Raw genomic sequence first — 22,543 nt, 5'->3', positions numbered from 1 at the left:
TCATGGGAGTCAACAAGAATGGCTGATGTTGTCCTAAACCTTTTTGCCATCATTGTTTAATATCAGCGATGCAAAACTGTTACAAAATAAAGTTCTTGAGTTCAAAACAGAAGCCAACAAGATTGATGATGGCTTTGATGATATAACCAAAAAATAGAAGACAGGTTTATGCTGTGCAAATGTACTGTCTTTTCAAAATCATGTTTTATGAATTACTTCACGGCAAAAAGAACACTCCACTACACACGATGACAGCCCGCTCAATCTATGACAAGTGCAAATGTAGAGAGCTAATCACTTCAATGAATACGATTGGTGTATCAACAAGTTAAAATGACATAGTACGGAGCAGGAACGTGTTAGCAGCTCATGTTTTAAAATCTTGTGAACCCAACAGCACACCACTTTGTGCATCCGACAGCAAAGTAATTCTAAGTAACTTTACCAAGCAAGGATTTACAATTGCTGCTCTTGATAATTTTGATTTTGAAGACAGTTCTTCTTTGTCTGGAACATCCAGCACACATGATGCTGCTGGAGAACAAGACGTGTCAGGTGTAGGCAAAAACAAACAAAGCTGCAAACTTACCAACCAACTGCCTTGCCAACGTGTTGAAAATCACTACAAGCCATCAACACGTCCCAGTCTACCAGAAAGTTTCGAAGTGGCTGATCTTCTTTTGCCTGATGCTGCGGTCTGCAAAGCTGATTTAATTGAGATTATCATATTGCTTATTCGGTGCTGACTGAAGAAAAGACAGTTCCTCCATGAGCTAGAATTCATGCTCTGATCTCCCAGAATACTGTCCCACTGAAGAAGGTTGAGTTTTTACCATCTACAGTCAGAAACTACGCAACAGTATACACAGCTCTAAATAATTTCCAAAATGTGTATGCTCAGCTTGAAGACTAGCCTATTTTGCCAATTTTTTGTGATTAAGGTGTTTTCCGTAGTGCAGCTGACATTTTATGAGCAATCCAGTAGAATTTGATGACCTTTAACCAATAATGGCCATTTTCCACATGACAAAAGTGGGTCGCAGAGTGTAGAAAGTTGTCTCAGTGGATGTGACATAGACAATGCACTTATTGAGGCTGAAATCTTTGGAAGCAAAACTGTTCAGTCAGTAATGAGCAGAACTCATGTTAGTTCCTTAAAAGGTATGCACATCATATCTGAGGCTATAGAAACATTGCGTAGGAATGCTTTCTGGAACAAGAATGATGAATTCAATTTTGCATATCCTATCCCTGAAGTGAATAAGGCACAGGGTGCACTTCATTCAAAAGACGTAATGCAAACCCAGGCAATGGTAAATACATTCAATTCAAAATCAGAAAACCTGAAAACCAAGTTCGCAGAGTTTGTCAAAGAATGTGAAGAAAAATCAGAACTTTGCAAGTACTTAGGAAATGTTTTACACATGATAGCTCTAGAGAAAAACTTGGTACATGCTGATCAGGAAGATGATTGGAAGCTGCACGTGAAGACTCTGGAGTCACTGATTACCGTGTTTCGCAAATTTGATTGCATAAACTACCTGAGATATGGGTCCTGATATTCGGAAAGAGTGAAAAAGCTAGTGGTGGAAAAACCATACCTCCATAGAAAATTCATCCAAAGAAATTTTTGGGTGAAAGACAGAGAGGGACGTTTCAATGCTGAGGCTCCAGATATGAACCTGCAACAGACGATTGAGAGATCACAGAAAAGCTCCAAGGGAATTGATGGTCAGACAAGTAAAAGTGAATATGTTGCTCAATAGCAGTTAGTTTACCATGAAGTCCTTTCTATTTGCAATGTTTTCAGAGAGATGATAAATTCAAAATTAATGGACCATCGTGAAACTGTTCTTCACCTCGAACTTGTGGGAAAGAGAGGGGAACGTTTTAATAAACATGTTGACAGCCTTCTTCATTTCATGCAGCAGCAAGGAAACCCCTTTGAAGTGAATGAGACTGTGCAACTATATAACTTTGTGACCAAACAATATGTGTATAACAATATAAAGACACCTCTACTAGATGTCTTGGAACATGGATCCTAACTATACACAGGTCTGAAGCAGGAGAGATTTGTATTGAAAGAGAAATAGCTGTTTGACATAATGTAGTGCCAGAGGCACTCCCATGTATTGGGACCACGTGATGACTTTTGACTACCATTGTTTTAATTGACTTTAGGTGTTTTCTTGAATGTCCGACATCATGTTTCCTGCATGCGCTTTTTTTCCTTGAAATTTTTTTTCATGTCTTCTTGTAGCTGCAGCTGCGTTTGCTTTTTATAACTCTGCCAGGAACAGAACGTGTGGGATGTGCATTTGAAAGCATGAGAGAGAGAATGAGAGAGAGAGGGAGAGAGAGAGAGAGAGAGGTTTGAAACATACTTCTCAGTCTCAGAGTGTAGTCTTATATGCAGTGGTGCTCAAATGTGCATTATGTTGCACATTGGGAGATGAAGTGTGTAATGCTATAGGCAGTGGTGCATAAATGTGCATTGCGTTGTACATTGGGAAGTTTTATGAAGTACTTACTACTGACTTTGACATGCCCTCATGCCATCTTGAATTCTGACTCAGTCTAGCTTGAGCTTTGCGCACACAGGCAGGCCCCCAGATCACTCAAGTTGGTTAGGCTATTTTACGTTCAAGGTTGTTTTCTGTATTTTTGGAGATGGTTGTCTGTACTTTAGAGGACTTTCATAAGCATCACTGCGATAATGTGTGGGAAGCGCTCTTGATACCTTTCAGAGCAGAGATTGTTGTTGCCAGAGAAATGTGTGAAATGTACAGCTCTGTCTCTGAGTCAAAATACAGGGGCCTGACCGGCTTCTCTCTTGACCCTGACACAGAGCAGTATGGTCAGCTTGGTTTTCGTAATAGAAGAAAGGAGGCAAGGTTTCTAGAACCTTCTCCTCAGGTTGAGTAAAAGGTATCAAAGGCGGGAAATCTTGGCGCTCAAAGGGGAGCTGGCTGTGGAACTGATGTATTGCCGTAGGGAACTTTTCAGGGACCCGATCGAAGCTTCTCCCTGGCTGTCAAGGGCTCCTCCAGCCGAGTTGGCAAGAATACAAAGAGAAAGCAATCGGTGAGGTGTTTTCTTTTGATTATTGACATTGTGATGTGTGAGTGTGCCTGTGTGCACGTTCAGGTCTCCAGTGGTTATAATCATCTGATGTATTTGGTGTAACTATCTTTCTGATTTCTTGCAGTGGACCTCCAGTATTATCATCTGCTTGTATTTTATTCCTGTCAAGAATTCCTGTCATACGAGGGGAGGAAAACGGTAACCAGCGAAAACGGACTACATCTCCCAGGATGCTTAGCGGTTGAGAGGTTATGTAAACAGGAGAGCTGTTACATAACTCAAGGGAAACACGCCCTTATGTAAACAGGAGAGCTGTTACATAACTCAAGGGAAACACGCCCTTATGTAAACAGGAGAGCTGTTACATAACTCAAGGGAAACACGCCCTTATGTAAACAGGAGAGCTGTTACATAACTCAAGGGAAACACGCCCTTATGTAAACAGGAGAGCTGTTACATAACTCAAGGAAAACACGCCCTATAAAGGGAGGAACCGGGAGGTACAAGGCTGTCGGATATTGTGTTTACACCGACGTACCTGCTTCGTGAAGAGCAGTGTTCCGGAGTGGTGCTCCAGTAAGGCAAGAACGGAGGTAGGTCGAGTCGTTACTCCCTGGGCCGTGTCTTGCCCCATCGTCACCTGTGAAGGACCCGGAAGCTCTACCGGTCAACCATTGAGCTTCGCTTTTTGACTCGGCTGAGTCCAAGCGCAGTGGCGCTTTTGCTGGTTGGAGTCGTAACTCCCAGCCCGACCAGAGACACAGGGACTGCCAGCTGTAACGCACACCAGGAGGTGTTTGCCGCGTTACAGACTCGGAAGTCCACAGGATCGATCGAGCGGCTGCTCTCGGTTTAGTCTTCTTGCTTGTGATTGGGGTATCGGTGACGCATCACCAGGAGGTGACTCCGCGTCCCGGTGCAGTCTGAGGAAGAGGTTGAGCGGCTGCTCCCTTCAGGTAGAGACCCCGGCTGGGTGTTTCCCTGACTCCTCGATTCTCCCCAACACTCTTCGTGCCCCTCACAGCCTACCGATTGGCATTGTCGGCCATTTCATTTCTGCCCTCTGTTGGCATACGCCGGGATCGGCGTATATGCAGAGGACGGTTAGGACCATCCGTGCTGTGGGCTGGTAACGTACTTAGCCTGGAGGATTCCAGTGACTATAACTTTTGTTTGTTCTTTGTATTTTATTTGCCTTCATTAAAAGAACTAACCCTTCACAAGTGGTTGCGTCCTCATTGTCGTGTCTGTTAAACGATCCTGAGACGTTCAGGGCGTTACAAAATATCCAACCTTAATAACACTAACTGTCTCCCGGTCGATAACAGACATGGCAACACTTGATGATGTGCTGGCTGCTTTAGCGGCCATGCAAGTTGAAGTGGCTGCCTCTAGGCAAGAAACAGCCGATGTAAAAGCCAGACTGGATGCTATCCAATTGGACCCGCTCACGGCCAGCACCTCCCTCACGAACCAGACCCCTGCGGTAGTAGTGGAAATGCCGGTAGCCATCCCCTTGGCAACACCAGAGAGGTACAGTGGGGATCCTAACACAGTGCAGGTATTCCTCACACAAGTGGCGCTACATTTATCGTGCAAACCAAAGGCGTTCCCCACGAGTCAGGCTCGTGTGGCTTTCCTTATATCCTATTTGGCTGGAAACGCGGCACAATGGGCCGTACCTCTGGTGAGCAGGGACGACCCCCTCTTATGTGATTGGGGTGCTTTTCGCGAGGAATTCCTGAAGGTATTCGACAGAAGGGCTGACTCGTACACGGCGGACCGTGAAATGCTTGAGTTGAGACAGGGATCCAACGACCTGGTGCAGTATCTCAACGCGTTCCGAAGGCTGGTTGCGGAAACCAAGTGGCCTGTTGCTAAACAGACGGCGCTCTTCCATCAAGGGCTGTGCGATGAGCTCAAGGACGCCGTGGCTCATATTGACCCTCAACCCAAGACATGTGAGGGCCTTATCAACCTGGTATTACGGCTGGAACATAGGCTAAGTGAAAGAAAGGGGGATCATGGGAGAAAAGGAAAATCCCTTCCATCCTATGTGACGGTGGGAAGTCCTGAAACTTCCACCGCATCCAAGGGAGAACCCATGGACATCAGCGCAATACGAGCGAGCCTCACAGCCACGGAGAAAGAGTCACGCCGTAAACAAGGATTGTGCCTATATTGTGGCAAAAAAGGCCACTACGTACGTGAATGCCCTGCCAAACCGAAGACGTCACGTTATCGGGCCAACCGGTCGGTAACAGCCGTGGTGGACATACCGGCGGAAAACTAGAGGACTCCAAGACCAGAGAAGGGGCATCTTGGAGTCACTCATCCATCCCTTCACTTTCCAACTCGGTCACTAAGGGACAACGACACCTGTTTATCATGGTGCACGTGGGAGTGCATGACCAGTGGATACCCGTTGTGGTCATGGTGGATTCAGGGGCCACTGGCATGTTTATGGACCACAACGAGGCATGCAGGCTAGGGCTAATGCTTCTTCCCAAAGCAGTACCCGAAGACGTCTATGCGGTAGACGGAAGGCGATTGGTGACGGGGCCCATCGGACAGCACACGGGGGTCCTTCCGATGAGATATGGGAGGAACCATTTGGAACAAATCGATTTTAACATCATCCGAGCGCCCCAATATGGCGTCATATTGGGATTGCCGTGGCTACAGAAACACAACCCCTTTGTGGATTGGCCAACACATCGCATCGAAATGACGTCACCGTATTGCATCCTGCATTGTGGAATAAGAACGGAATCCCTTGACGCAGATGAGAGCGGGAGTCAGACGGTGGCTACAGCGGCAGAAAAAGATGTGGCTCTCCCCCAGGCTTATCACAGTTTTGAGGATGTATTTGATGAGGTGAAGGCGGAAGTGCTACCACCACATAGACAGTTTGACTGCCAGATCGACCTGGTGCCAGGGGCCAGCGTTCCCAGCGGCAGGCTGTATGCCCTGACGGAGCCTGAAAACGTGCATCTCCGGGGGTACCTGGATAAACTCCTCAAGCTAGGATTCATCCGCCCGTCCAAGTCTCCGGCCGCCTCGCCACTCTTCTTCATCCCGAAGGCTAATGGGGAGCTGAGAGCCTGTGTGGACTTTAGGGCATTGAATGCGATAACCATAAAAAATCGGTACCCCTTGCCTCTCATCAGTGTACTTCTGGAACAGGTCAAGAAAGCTCGTATCTACACCAAGTTGGATTTGAAAGGGGCATACCATCTGGTGCGCATGAGGGACGGAGACGAGTGGAAGACCGCCTTTAAGACCAGGTTCGGCCTGTTTGAGTACCTCGTCATGCCGTTCGGTCTGTGCAACGCCCCGGCAGCCTTTCAGTACTTTTTGAATGAGGTATTCAGAGAGGAGTTGGATATCTACGTGGTCGTATATATCGACGACATCCTCATCTATTCGTCCAGTGTGGAGGAGCACGTACACCACGTCAAAGCTGTGCTCCAAAAGCTGAGGGAAAACATGCTGTTTTGTAAACTCAGCAAGTGTGACTTCCACGTCACATCCGTGGAATTCCTCGGAGTGATGCTGAGTCCAGAGGGACAGGAGATGGCAGAACGAAAGATCAAGGCGGTGAAAGAATGGCCGGTGCCCCAAAGCGTGAAGGACGTCCAAAGTTTCATTGGCTTCGCCAACTTTTACAGGCGGTTTATAGATGGATTTTCAGGAGTGGTGGCCCCAATCACACAGCTACTGAGGAAGTCCAAGGAGTTTGTCTGGTCCCCTGAAGCGAACAAAGCCTTTGAGGCCCTGAAAAGCGCCTTTGGTAAGGCGCCGGTGTTGGCTCACCCCGATCCGGATCTCCCCTACGTGGTGGAAGCGGACGCGTCGGATGTGGCGCTGGGGGCTATCTTGTCCCAACGCAACCACGACACAGGGGTGCTTCATCCCGTTGCGTACATGTCCCGCAAACTCAACGACGCCGAACGCAACTACCATATTGCGGAGAAGGAGCTTCTCGCAATCAAGGACGCCTTCACCGAATGGAGGCATTGGTTGATGGGGGCAAGACATGTGGTATCGGTGTACACGGACCATCGGAACCTACAGTTCATGACGGCCACTAGACACCTTTCTCCCAGGCAGCTGCGGTGGATGATCTTCTTTGCGGGGTTCAACTTCCGCATCACATATCGGCCGGGGACGGAAAACCGGAAGGCGGACGCCCTGTCCCGTCAATCTGCAGTTAAGGAACCATTGCCTGCAACCGAGCGTTCCATCATTTCCCCGAGGATGGTATTGGGGGTTATCCAACCGGATACTTTCCTGAGGGGAATAAAGAGAGGGATCAGGTCATTCGCATGGCGGAGGTGGCTCCTCAGTCACAGAGAATGGCAGCTGAAGGACGGGATACCCCTGAAGGGCAGGTGCCTATTGATACCCACGCCTAGGCTAAGGAAACAAGCATTCATCTGGTGCCATGACTCTCCATGCGCAGGTCATTTGGGCTTTGAAAAAACGGTGGCTAGCATGGGACGGCATTTCTGGTGGCCAACCATGAGAGTGGATGTCAGGAGGTGGGGACAGGAGTGTCCTACGTGTGCTACCATGAAGGCCGACCATGGCCGAACCCAAGGGCTCTTACATCCACTTCCGACCCCGGATAGACCATGGGATAGCATATCACTGGACTTCGTGGTGGGCCTACCGGTAGACCAGGGGATGACGGCAATACTGGTGGTGGTGGATTACTTGACGAAAATGGGGCACTTCATCCCCTGCAAGAGAGTCCCTACGGCCGGGGAATTGGCGTCACTACTCCTAAAGAATGTGGTACGACTGCATGGATTACCTGGGGTGATCGTGTCGGACCGGGGGTCGCAGTTTACTGCGCAATTCTGGAAGACTTGGTGCACTGCGCTGCATGTTAAGACCGCCCTGTCCACCAGCTACCACCCTCAAACGGACGGCCAAACCGAGCGCCTGAACCAAACGCTCAAACAGTATCTGCGATGTTTTGTGGACCAGGGCAGGGAAGAATGGGTCGATTTGCTATGGGTTGCAGAGATAGCCTATAACAACGCCACTCACAGCTCCACACAGTCATCTCCGTTCTATAACAACTATGGCCAACATCCCAGGTTCTTGCCATTTCTACATCCGTTCAGAGAGGACAGGATTCCCGCCACAGCGGACAGGGTGGCACACATAAAAGACACGTTGATGCGCTCAAGGGCTGTCCTAATAGAGGCCAAGAGAAGATACAAGGCTGCGGCAGATAGGAAGAGAAGGCCCGGGCCACTGTACCGCACTGGAGACTACGTCTGGATATCCACAAGAAACATGAGGTTTCGAAAGAACAGTGTGTTCCATCCCAAGTACATGGGCCCCTATCGAATTACCAAGTGTATGGGTCCCGTGAACGTGAAGGTGTGCTTGCCCCAGTCATTGCGGATACACCCTGTCTTTCATGTATCATTGCTCAAACCAGCAACCTCCAAGCCGTCTGGGACACCTAGGCCGGTATGCGTGGAGTCGGAGGTGGAGTATGAAGTGTCGGGCATACGGGCGTCCAAATGGCGCAGGGGGAAGCTGTGGTACCTGGTTGCGTGGAAAGGCTATGGCCCGGAGGAGCATTCATGGGAACCGGCTGAAGGGGTTCATGCTCCGCGCTTGGTCTCCTTGTTCCATCGGCGTTTTCCTGCCAGCGCTGGACCCGTGGGGAGCCGCTGAGAGGGAGGATGTACTGTCAAGAATTCCTGTCACACGAGGGGAGGAAAACGGTAACCAGCGAAAACGGACTACATCTCCCAGGATGCTTAGCGGTTGAGAGGTTATGTAAACAGGAGAGCTGTTACATAACTCAAGGGAAACACGCCCTTATGTAAACAGGAGAGCTGTTACATAACTCAAGGGAAACACGCCCTTATGTAAACAGGAGAGCTGTTACATAACTCAAGGGAAACACGCCCTTATGTAAACAGGAGAGCTGTTACATAACTCAAGGGAAACACGCCCTTATGTAAACAGGAGAGCTGTTACATAACTCAAGGAAAACACGCCCTATAAAGGGAGGAACCGGGAGGTACAAGGCTGTCGGATATTGTGTTTACACCGACGTACCTGCTTCGTGAAGAGCAGTGTTCCGGAGTGGTGCTCCAGTAAGGCAAGAACGGAGGTAGGTCGAGTCGTTACTCCCTGGGCCGTGTCTTGCCCCATCGTCACCTGTGAAGGACCCGGAAGCTCTACCGGTCAACCATTGAGCTTCGCTTTTTGACTCGGCTGAGTCCAAGCGCAGTGGCGCTTTTGCTGGTTGGAGTCGTAACTCCCAGCCCGACCAGAGACACAGGGACTGCCAGCTGTAACGCACACCAGGAGGTGTTTGCTGCGTTACAGACTCGGAAGTCCACAGGATCGATCGAGCGGCTGCTCTCGGTTCAGTCTTCTTGCTTGTGATTGGGGTATCGGTGACGCATCACCAGGAGGTGACTTCGCGTCCCGGTGCAGTCTGAGGAAGAGGTTGAGCGGCTGCTCCCTTCAGGTAGAGACCCCGGCTGGGTGTTTCCCTGACTCCTCGATTCTCCCCAACACTCTTCGTGCCCCTCACAGCCTACCGATTGGCATTGTCGGCCATTTCATTTCTGCCCTCTGTTGGCATACGCCGGGATCGGCGTATATGCAGAGGACGGTTAGGACCATCCGTGCTGTGGGCTGGTAACGTACTTAGCCTGGAGGATTCCAGTGACTATAACTTTTGTTTGTTCTTTGTATTTTATTTGCCTTCATTAAAAGAACTAACCCTTCACAAGTGGTTGCGTCCTCATTGTCGTGTCTGTTAAACGATCCTGAGACGTTCAGGGCGTTACAATTCCATTCATTTAAGAGTTGCATTTGCTTACTTATAAGTGTGTTACCAATGCTTGCGTATATTACCTACTGGCGGTCGCCAGTAGGTAGTTATAGTTAGGACCTATAGGAAATCCGCAACATTCTATTTGGAATAACTTTGGCGCCGGTTGATGAATCTTCGCAAAATTTTCAAAACAGGTGGGGCGCTTCGGTCCGCTCCTATCCTGAAAGTCTCAGGGTGATTCGTCAAGCGGGGGCCGAGAAAAAAGGGGGGTCCCAAAACGTGTTTTCCCCATGCAATTTTCCATAGGAACCTTTAATCGCAGCTACAGCCCGAACTGCTGAACGGAATTACACCAAATTTGGCAAAGAGGTAGCCTTTGGTTCACACTCGTGCCTTTTGGTTATGTGGTGTAAACCTGTTTAGTAGTTCCTGAGAAAATGAAAAGTAAAATCACATATATATCTATGGCCTCGGAGGGTCCGCGTACCCTCCCGATCACGAGCTGTATGCTAATTGGCTGTCAACACTCCAAACCAGAAAGTGTTGGCAGCCATTTTGTGCCTTGGTAGAACCAAGGCACAAGAAACCTAAGAAATAAACGCGAAAAACGCAAAAAGAGGGCAGGGTAGAAACACCCTGACCCCCTAGACCTGCTCAGGGGGTCCCACAAGGGCCCAAAAAAGCATGCAGGGGGGGCCAAGTCCCAGGGGCATGATCAAAAAAATGTGTGGGGGGCCCAATCCCCCCCACACTGCCCCAGGGACCGACACTCCCGGGGCAAAGCATTAATAGTTGCAGGGGGGCACACGAGCCCCCTGCAGCCCCAGGGACCACCACCCCCGGGGCTTGTAAATGTAATGATGGGGGGCCTCTAAGGCTCCCCCTAGCCCCAGGGATCGATTTAATTTTTGATTGCGGGGGGGCACACTGCCCCCCACCACCCCCCGGGGCTTTATTTTTTTTTAAAACATACCCTGTGGGGGGGGCTCAAGCCCCCCCATATGCCCCGGGGACTGCCAACTCACCGGGGCTCTAAAGATTTAAATTGGGGGACCGTGGGGGTGGGAGGGGGCTGTGCAGCCCTCCTCCTGGAGCCTTGTTATGGCCCTGGGGACCGCCAACCCCCCAGGGAGCTGGCCCTGCAGTGTCCCGGGGTGCCCACACTGTAGTTTGCTATGGCAGGGCGGGAGCCTTGTGGCTCCCGCCCTGTTATAGCAAACTGCTTTGCTACTTGGAAGAGAGAGCAGGTAACCTGCTCTCTCTTCCAAATAGCAAAGCAAATTGCTTTTCCACAGGGAGAGCTGCATCTTAGCAGCTTCCTGTGTGGAAAAGCGATGCCGGCTCCCCTAGGAGGCGGGAAGCCGGCGGGACCGTGGGGGGATTGGGGACCCCCCTACGGTCCCCAACGGAGAGGGCCAGCCCCGGGGGATGGGGTCCCCGGGACTACAAGTGGCCCCCCTCCAATATGAAAAATATTTTTAAAAAGGGCCATGCCCTGGGGAATGGGGTCCCCGGGGCCGATTTTGGCCTCTGGAGAGGGGCCACGCAGCTCCCTTTTCGGAATTTTCATTTAAATAAATAAATTAGGGGGCAGGCCCTGGGGGATGGGGTCCCCAGGGCCAAAAAAGGAGAAAAAGAAAAGACCGGCATCACACCGGAGGCCACGCCCCCTTCTTGCAGCACTCTGCAAACACGCCCCCTGGTGCGTTTGCAGAAGGGGAACGAATTCCCCTAGAATACTGGGGGTCCCTGGGGGCAAACTAGCCCACCAGGAACCTCCAGTATGCGCCAGGGGGCTGCGTTGCAAAGAGGTGTTCTGCCCCTTTTCACACCTCTCTGCAACGCAGCTCTGTGGTGCTTAATGGAGGTACCTGGTGGGCTAGTTGCACCCCAGGGACCCTCAGGATTCAAGGGGAGTTAATCCCCCAACTTAAAACGCGCCACGGGGCGCGTTTGCACAGTGGTGAAGGGATGGGGAGGGGCCTGAGATGATATGTGTGCAAACACGCCCTGTGGCACGTTTTAAGTTCAGGCATTAATTCCTCTTTAATCCTGAGGGTCCCTGGGGGCCAACTAGCCCACCAGGTACCTCCAGTAAGCGCCACGGAGCTGTGTTGCAGAGTGTTGTAAAAAAGGGCGTGGCCTCTGAACACCTCTCTGCAACGCAGCTCTCTGGCGCATACTGGAGGGACCTGGTGGGCTAGTTGGCCCCCAGGGACCCTCAGGATTGAGGAGGAATTAATTCTCGAACTTAAACCACAACACAGGGTGTGTTTTCAGACATGTCACCTCAGGCCACGCCCCCTTCCTTCACCACTGTGCAAACGTGCCCCGAAGCGTGTTTTAAGTTGGGGGATTAACTCTCTTTCAATACTGAGGGTCCCTGAGGGCCAACTAGCCCAACAGGTATCTCCAGTATGTGACAGGGAGCTGCGTTGCAGACAGGTGTTCAGAGGCCATGCCCCTTTTTACACCTCTCTGGAACGCAGCTCTATGGCGCTTACTGGAGGTACCTAGTGGGCTAGTTTGACCCTAGGGACCCTTAGGATTCAAAGGGACTTAATCTCTCAACTTAGAACGGCCACAGGGAGTGTTTACACAGTGGTGAAGGGAGGGGATGGGGCCTGAGGTGACGTGTGCAAACATGCCCTGTGGCGCGTTTTAAGTTGCGGAAATAATTCCCCTTCAATCCTGAGTGATCCTGAGGGCCAACTAGCCCACCAGGTGCTTCCAATAAGCGCCATTGTGCTGCATTGCAGAGAGATGGTCCAGGTCGTACCCCTTTTTACACCTCTCTTCAACAGCGCTTACTGGAGGTACCGAGTGGGCTACTTTGACCCTAGGGACCTTCAGGTTTCAAGGGGATTTAATCTCCCAACTTAAAACAGACACAGGGTGTGTTTACACAGTGGGGAAGGGAGGGGACGGGGCCTGAGGTGACATGTGCAAACACGCCATGTGGCTTGTTTTAAGTTGGGGAGATAATTCCCCTTCAATCCTGAGAGCCCCAGGGGGCCAACTAGCCCAACAGGTGCTTCCAGTAAGCACCACTGTGCTGTGTTTCAGAAAGGTGGCCCAGGCCGTGCCCCTTTTTACACCTCTCTGCAACGCAGCTCTGTGGCGCTTACTGGAGGTACCTAGTTTGCTAGTTAGACCCAAGGGACACTCAGGATTCAAGGGGACTTAATCTCCCAAATTAAAACGGCCACAGGACGCGTTTACACAGTGGTGAAGGGAGGGGATGGGGCCCGAGGTGATGTGTGAAAACACTCCCTGTGGCGTGTTTTAAGTTGGGGAAATAATTCCCCTTCAATCCTGAGGGCCCCTGGGGTCTAACTAGCCCACCAGGTGCTTCCAGTAAGCACCACTGCGCTGTGTTTCCGAGAGGTGGCCCAGGCCGTGCCCCTTTTTACACCTCTCTGCAACGCAGCTCTGTGGCACTTACTGGAGGTACCTAGTGGGTTACTTGGACCCTAGGGACACTGAGAATTCAAGGGGACTTAATCTCCCAAATTAAAACGGACACAGGGCGCGTTTGCACAGTGGTGAAGGGAGGGGATGGTAAAGGAAAGTGGCTATATATATACTGGACCAAAGTAAAATCAGCCGAACTACGAATTCCAATTTACTCACTTGTTATCAGGAGAGAACTCAGTGCTGCATCTTTGAGCCCAGTACTGATCCTGAAAAGTAATTCTAACCGTACTTACCAGTAACTTGAATTTCCTTCCATAGGCTAACATTGACTGGTTTCACTTGAAAAATTCTTCGAAGTGTGGAGTTTTGGAACTTTAAAATATTCCTCTAAAATCAGCCAAACTACGAATGCCGATTTACTCACCTGTTATCAGGAGAGACCTCAGTGCTGCATCTTTGAGCCCAGTACTGATCCTGAAAAGTAATTCTAACCGTACTTACCAGTAACTTGAATTTTCTTCCATAGGATATCATTGCCTGCTTTTTGCTGAAAAAGTTTCTAAGTGTCGATTTTTGGAACTTACAAATATTCCTCTAAAATCAGCCAAACTACGAATTCCGATTTCCTCCCCTGTTATCAGGAGAGACCTCAGTGCTGCATCTTTGAGCCCTGTACTGATCCTGAAAAGTAATTCTAACCGTACTTACCAGTAACTTGAATTTCCTTCCATAGGCTAACTGTGACTGGTTTCACTTGGAAATTCTTTTAAGTGTGGAGTTTTGGAACTTTAAAATATTCCTCTAAAATCAGCTGTACTATGAATTCCGATTTACTCACCTGTTATCAGGAGACACCTCAGTGTTGCATCTTTGAGCCCAGTACTGATCCTGAAAAGTAATTCTAACACTTATAGATTCACCCAGGCACTCTCCTTGCAGTACTCTAATCATTCAGTCAGTATCCAAGTACTCATGCAGCGAGCCAGGAATTAGCACATGGACTGCCTCAAATGCCTATCCACTATGCATGCAGTCCTCTAACCACCTACACACTTGTCTTTTACACCTTCAATTCCCCAGTCAGTATTCATACACTTCCAGCAAACACCCTGTCACTCTCCTTGCACTCCTCTAGTGACCCATTCAGCACAATGTACTAATCCATTCACTGCGCCAAAACCCAACCACTTATAAATTCACCCAGGCACTCTCCTTGCAGTACTCAATCAGTCAGTACCCAAGTACTCATGCACTGAGCCAGGCCTTAGTACATGGACTGCTTTAAACCCCTATCCACTATGCATGCAGTCCCCTAACTAACCAACACACTTATAGTTCAGCACTTATACATTCAACAAAAAAAACAATATTTCAGTTTCAATATTTTAAAAAACATTTTTATTTCCAATTATATTAAAAATATATAATGTAATGTAAAAAATAAAATATGTAAAAATAAACAGTTAAAAAAACTGTAGAAAATCAGTATAAAAAAAATACATATAACTATTATTACATTTAAAAATTATCATTTAAAAAACCTTCGAAATTCACTGAAAAAACCATAGGTTTCAGACATGTTATAGTTAGGAATTAGCATTTACAAAACCTTAGAAATTCACTGAAAAAACGATAGGTTTCAGGGCTGTTATAGTTAGCTGAACATGTCACTCGTACAAAACCAGTGAAATTCCTCTGTTATAGTTTGTTCTGCTAACTATAACTCGCGCACCCGCAATCCACTGCTGATGATGTCACATATTACATCATTCATGACATGGTCACTGACATCACTGATAACATCACTGATGACATCTCAAATGACATCACTGATGACATCACTGACGACATCATCCACGTGACAATCAGATACACCTACATCATGCAGTAGTATAACCTTTCATCATTCACTGTAAAATACAGTGAATGAAAACTTCATTTATTCATATAGATAGTAACTCATACTTAGTGTGTTATAAAATCACTATTACAAGTATACAGTTATCCATATAGTCACTCATACAATCACTGAGTCTTATGTATACTTATTTATATACAACAACTGTCACATACACTGCCTTTTATTTTTCTACTTTGTTGGACATGTACCATTGAGAGATATATTTGCTCATCACCTTGCCCATAAAGATATTCACTCACCCAAACAACTGTTATAACATGTAGTCTTAACCTCATATACCTACTGAATCAACTATTCACACATCTTTGATTGTATGAGTGACTGTATGGATAACTGTATACTTGTAATAGTGATTTTATAACACACTAAGTATGAGTTACTATCTATATGAATAAATGAAGTGGTGTTTGTGTAAGTGTGTAGCTGACTAAATGTAAGTATGATCCATTGTTTGGATAAGTGAGTAGGATGACTGCATAAGTAAATAGAATGTGTGCTGGTGTGTAATGTCGATATAGGTGTATAAGTATATTCGATAGTGTTCTATTGATTATTGACAGCATGTATGAGTGAATCTGTAGGTAAGTGATTAGATGTGTGTGTGTAGATCTAGGAATCACTGAGTGGGTTTTTAGAAACTTGTATTGGTGTGTCAATGGATTCAAATATGGTACTCTGTATTTTACAGTGAGTGATGAAAGTTATACTAGTGTATGATGAGGTGTATCTGATTGTCACGTGGATGATGTCATCAGTGATGTCATCAGTTATGTCATTTGAGATGTCATCAGTGATGTCATCAGTGATGTCACTGGCCATGTCATGAATGATGTAAAATGTGACATCATCAGCAGTGTATTGCGGGCGCGCAAGTTATAGTTAGCAGAACTAATTAGCATAACTAACTATAACGGAGGAATTTCAATGGTTTTGTACGAGTGAAATGTCCAGCTAACTATAACAGCCCTGAACCTATTGTTTTTTTCAGTGAATTTCTAAGGTTTTTTAAATGCTAATTCCTAACTATAACGTGCCTGAAACCTATGGTTTTTTCAGTGAATTTCAATGTTTTTTTAAATGCTAATTGGTAACTATAAAGTGCCTGAAACCTATGTTTTTTTCAGTTAATTTCTAAGGTGTTTTAAATGCTAGTTTCTAACTATGCCTACAGAGGTAGGACATGTGAAGAAAGAAGAAAAAACACACAGAAAGAAGAAAAAGAAATGCAGAAATAAGCAAAAGAAGTCCACAAAGACGAAGAAAAGTGCAGGAAGAAGGAAGACATGCAGAAAGAACAAACAGAGGAGCAGAAAGAAGCCTTGCTGCAAAATCATCCAGTACCCTCAACTTTTCAGATGGGTACTGGTGGTAACTGACTCTGACTAACCAGTCCTAGAGCCAGTGCTATGCTAAAAGACACTTAGAAAACAGTTAAAACACCTACATACACTAGGGAACACTATGCGTTGGGGTACCCCTGTGATTAGAATGACCTCCTCTGTAAGCCCCTAGTACATAATAGGGCAGGGGGATTAAAACTACCTCTTAAAATGCGCCACAGGGTGCGTTTGCACACTGGTGAAGGGGGGGCTAAGCTGACATGTGCAAACACGCCCTGTGGCCGTTTTAATTTGGGGGATAAAGTCCCCTTGAATCCTGAATGTCCCTTGGGTCCAACTAGCTCACCAAGTATCTCCAGTTAGCGCCACAGAACTGCGTTGCAGAGAGGTGTAAAAAGGGGCACGTACTGAGCCACCTCTCTGAAACACAGCGCAGTGGCGCTTACTGGAAGCACCTGGTGGACTAGTTGGCCCCCAGGGTCCCTCAGGATTGAAGGGGAATTATTTCCCCATCTTAAAACCCGCCACAGGGCGTGTTTGCACACGTCACCTCAGGCCCCATCCCCTCCCTTCACCACTGTGTAAACGCGCCGTGTGGCCATTTTAAGTTGGGAGATTAAGTCCCCTTGAATCCTGAGGGTCCCTACGGTCAAAGTAGCCCACTAGGTACCTCCAGTAAGCGCCGTTGCAGAGAGGTGTAAAAAGGGGCACGGCCTGCACCACCTAGCTGCAACGCAGCGCAGTGTCACTTACTGGAAGCACCTGGTGGTCTAGTTGGCCCCCAGGGGCCCCCAGGATTGAAGGGGAATTAATTCCGCAACTTAAAACGCGCCACAGGGCGTGTTTGCACACGTCACCTCAGGCCCCGTCCCCTCCCTTCACCACTGTGTAAACGCGCCCTGTGGCCCTTCTAAGTTGAGAGATTAAGTCCCTGTTAATCCTAAGGGTCCCTAGGGTCAAACTAGCCCACTAGGTACCTCCACAAATCACAACAGAGCTGCGTTGCAAAGAGGTGTAAAAAGGGGCATGGCCTCTGAACACCTGTCTGCAACGCAGCTCCCTGGCGCATACTGGAGATACCTGTTGGTCTAGTTGGCCCTCAGGGACCCTCAGTATTGAAAGAGAATTAATTCCCCAACTTAAAACTCGCCACTGGGTGTGTTTGCACAATGGTGAAGGAAGGGGGCGTGGCCTGAGGTGTCATGTCTGCAAACACGCCCTGTGGTGCGTTTTAAGTTGGAGAATTAATTCCTCCTCAATCCTGAGGGTCCCTGGGGGCCAACTAGCCCACCAGGTACCTCCAATATGCGCCAGAGAGCTGCGTTGCAGAGAGGTGTTCAGAGGCCACGCCCCTTTTTACAACGTTTTAGCTAGCTGCCCCTGACCCCCTCCCACCTTCCCTCCATGGTCTGTGTGTATGCCATCATAGTCTCACTGTTGCTCTCCATGGTGTGTCGTGCTTCTAGTGCCCATCCTGCCTGACCCCCATGGTCATCTTGCTGCTCCTGCCCTGTCCCCTTGCCCCCAGCCCTCTGTTTCCATGTGCAGACCCTTATTCCCTCCCTCCTGGCTTGTCTGTTCCATTGTAATGCTCCTGATCCATCCCTCCTGCCCTTTATGGTCTGTTATGCTGCAGCTTTCTCCCCTGTCTGTCCATTATGGTAAGCTAGCTACCATTGCCTCTTTCCCCTCTGTTCTCTGTTGTCCATGTGCATGGTTCTGTCCCCTCCCTATTGCTTTCTATGGATTGTTGTGCTGCACTCCCATTCCGCATGCCCTGCGTGGTGTATTGTGCTGCTGCAAACCCTGATGCCTGCCCTGTGGGGTCAGTTTGGTGCACCTCTCCATGTCCCTCCTGTCCTCTGTTATCAGAGTCCATGTCCATACCCCAATTCCACCTGCCTTCCATGATCCAATGTACCATACTTGCGAACATTTTAAACTTGGTAAGAGGAAGATTTAAAAAAAAAAAACTGGGGTATTGATTTTCCCCTTTGAGTTACATTGAAAAAGAGGAGATTGTAGACAGGAGACAGACCAAATAAAGCCCATTTGAGCTTAAAAACATTGGACGTTTCCTGGCTAAATCGGGTCTGTTGGCATGCATGGCTGTACTACCACTGCCTCTTCCTTCTGCCCACAATGGTCTTTTATATTGCCACAGCCTCTCTTCCCAATCTTGTATTGTTGGTTTGTTGCGACTGCCCCCCTTTCCACTGCCCTCCATAGTCTGTTGTGCTGCTACTGCCCTTCCTGCCTGCCCAGTATGGTCAAATTGTTGCCTCTGCACCCTCCTACCTGCCTTCAATTTTCAGAGTCCGTGCCCCTGGCCTCTGCCTCTCAACAGTATCCTAATGAACAACTAGATTGCTAACATTCTATATTTATTACAAAAGTGTGGAACGCCTGACGTCATCTTGATGTAATCAAAACTGTAATACCTAGAACATTTCCTTTAGAAATTACATATATGAGAGGGTCTTATATGCATCAAAATTATGGTTAGTGCTCTAAAAAATTAAAATGAGGACATATTTTCTGAGTTTTCAAATAGCGACAAAGCACTTTTAAACTATTTGTTATCTTTAAGTTTTTTATCCAGTTGACCACTTGATTAAATGTTGCACTTAGGGGAGAGGATGTGGTGTTACTTCCAGAGCTGCAGACTTTGCAACTGGGGAACCAGGTTGGAGTTTCTGCTTCAGCTCGACATTCTGTGATTCTGGTCAAATCACTTAATCTCCCCATGTCTACAACCAAAATGAATTTGTTCTTGTGTGATGTAACCAATGCTCATGTAAAGCACTCCAATACCTGACAAGTCTGCACTATATAAAACTGGAAAAACAAAAAATAAAAAGTGTTTGCACACTTCTGTCATTGGGCTACATGTGGGCTACATCTGGGTGATATTTGTGCTGCATTTGGGCTATTTTGTCTCTGGTGGCCATCTTGGGAGATTTATTTGTTATGAAGTTTCCTAATTTCCTCATTTACTGCAGTCTCCTCAGTAGGAAATGCTTTCAGTTTTTTATTTTGATTCCATCAAGAAGGTATTCAGATATGTCACGCATTTGCCATAAATTCTGAATGTTAGCACTCTAGGTGCTCATTAGATCACTGTAGTAAAGCTACTGCTCACCATGGAAGTCTGCTGCTGGTATTAAAAGTGTATGTTTCAGTCTGCATGTCAGAATTTTTGTATGATATAGAAGAGGATTTGAGAAGTCACTCAAAATGTGCCCTGATTTTTCTTTCTTCAGCACTAATCATAATTTCTATGGCAAAATGAACCCCCTCATTGTGTTTCTTTTTAAATTAAATGTTTTAAGTGTTACCAGTTCGTTCCAATCAAGATGGCTTCAGGTGTGCCATACTTTTTTCATAAGTAAGACAGTAAGCGCTCTAGTTGTTCTTAAGAACACTCTGGTACATTCTGTCATTAGGCTATACTTGGGCTACATCTGGGTGATATTTGTGCGACATTTGGGCTCTTTTGTCTCTGGTGGCCATCTTGGGAGACTTATTTGTTATGAAGTTTCCTAATTTCCTCATTTACTGCAGTCTCCTCATTAGGAAATACTTTCCGTTTTTTACTTTGGTTCCACCAAGAAGGCATTCAGAAGTGTCACACATTTGCCATGAATTCTGAATGTTAGCACTCTAGTTGCTCATTAGATCACTGTAGTAAAGCTACTGCTCACCAGGGAAGTCTGCTGCTGGTATTGAAAGTGCATGTTTCAGTCTGCATGTCAGAATGGTTTAATGAAATAGAAGAGGATTTGAGAAGTCAAAATGTGCCCTAATTTTTCTTTCTGCAGCACTAATCATAATTTCTATGGCAAAATGAACCCCCTCCTTTTGTTCCTTTGCAAATTAAATGTTTTAAGTGTTACCACTTTATTCCAATCAAGATGGCTTCAGGTGTGCCATACTTTTGTCATAAGTAAGACTGTTAGCGCTCTAGTTGTTCTTTAGAACACTCTGGGACATTCTGTCATTGGGTTATACTTGGGCTACATCTGGGTGATATTTGTGCTACATTTGGGCTCTTTTGTCTCTGATGGCCATCTTGGGAGACTTATTTGTTATACAGTTTCCTAATTTCCTCATTTACTACAGTCTCCTCAGTAGGAAATACTTTCAGTTTTTTACTTTGATTCCATGTATCACACATTTGCCATAAATTCAGAATGTTAGCACTCTAGTTGCTCATTAGATCACTGTAGTAAAGCTACTGCTCACCAGGGGAGACTGCTCCATAACGGACCTATTTTGCTGCTTTGCACCCCCCACTTTACTGAGAGCCATTGCCTGGGCTACCGGCACGCCGCACTTTCTGCCCGGTCCCTGCAGTATTGTACTTGAGGCGGAGCCGGTCAAGGAAGGTGGGAGACTGCTCCATAATGGACCTATTTTGCTACTTTGCACCCTACACTTTACTGAGAGCCCCTGCCTGGGCTCCCGGCACGCCGCACTTTCTGCCCGGTCCCTGCAGTATTCTACTTGAAGCAGAGCCGGTCAAGGAAGGTGGGAGACTGCTCCATAACGGACCTATTTTGCTGCTTTGCACCCTGCACTATACTGAGAGCCCCTGCCTGGGCTACCGGCACGCTGCACTTTCTGCCCGGTCCCTGCAGTATTCTACTTGAGGCGGAGCCGGTCAAGGAAGGTGGGAGGCTGCTCCATAACGGACCTATTTTGCTGCTTTGCACCCTGTACTTTACTGAGAGCCCCTGCCTGGCCTACCGGCACACCGCACTTTCTGCCCGGTCCCTGCAGTATTCTACTTGAGGCGGAGCCGGTCAAGGAAGGTGGGAGACTGCTCCATAACGGACCTATTTTGCTGCTTTGCTCCCTGCACTTTACTGAGAGCCCCTGCCTGGCCTACCGGCACACCGCACTTTCTGCCTGATCCCTGCAGTACTCTATTTTAGACGAACCCAGTCACACGACGCGGGACGTGCACGGATGGCGACCGGGTGAAGACCGGGCCAAGACGGGCCCGTCTACGCCCGTCATAGACCGGATGAGGGCGGGCCGGGCCACATTTCTTGGCCTTTCGGTGCAGTAAGAAACTACCAAAACCTTAAATATATTTGGTTTATGCATGTGGGGTGGCCAAGACTGTTTTCATGGACATTAGCCCTGTGAATCCCAGCAGTAGCAAAGTTTGGAAGTTGTAAGCACTGAGCTGCTTTGTCTGGGAGGGAGGCGTGACGTGTATATTTGCGTTTTATTGACTTTTGCACCTCGATTTTTATTTGTGCTGTGCCCCATTTAATTTACTTGATATGGGGAAAAGGAACGCTCAGGGTATATCTAAAACTAGTAGGTGGAAGGCCCCAGGCAGACCCTGTTAAATTATTTGACTGGAGCGATGGGGGCTATAGAAAAGCAAATCAGCACAGTGGAGGAAGTTATTAATATAGAAAAACTAAGTACAGAGGGTGAGAATGAGGCGGAAGCCACAGTAGTAGGCCCGCTATTATGTCTACCCACTGTACCATCCCCTCCTACAAGCCCAATAAGAAATTAAGGTAAAGTAAATGGGTGCATTCTGGATATTTCTGATCATATCTTGGGTTGTGAGCAGGATAGTGCGACTCAGCCCCCAGATAAACGTCGAAGGAATGCAAAAGCTACTCTTGTCCCCTCTAAGAATTCTGTCCCTGGGGCATCAAATCCTAGTCGTAAATCTTCTAAAAAATCAGCTAAGAAAGTAGAGATTCAATTCAATCTTAAGACCAGGGGTATTTAGGAAGTGGAAAGTGGAAATTCCTTGAACCGGGAATTAGAACCTGTGAAACTCACACTGGAGTCTCTGGATAAGTTTATTAGAGAATTCATGTCTACCATTGCCACTAAGCTAGACGTTTTAGTATCTTCAATGTCTAAGCGAACGGAGTCCCCTAATGATGCGGGCCCCTTAAAGAGCTCTGCCGTACCAGGGGGGAC

The sequence above is a fragment of the Triturus cristatus genome, chromosome 10 (assembly GCF_964204655.1).
Source record: "Triturus cristatus chromosome 10, aTriCri1.1, whole genome shotgun sequence".
NCBI lineage: Eukaryota > Metazoa > Chordata > Amphibia > Caudata > Salamandridae > Triturus > Triturus cristatus.
Note: the sequence above shows the minus strand (reverse complement) of the source record.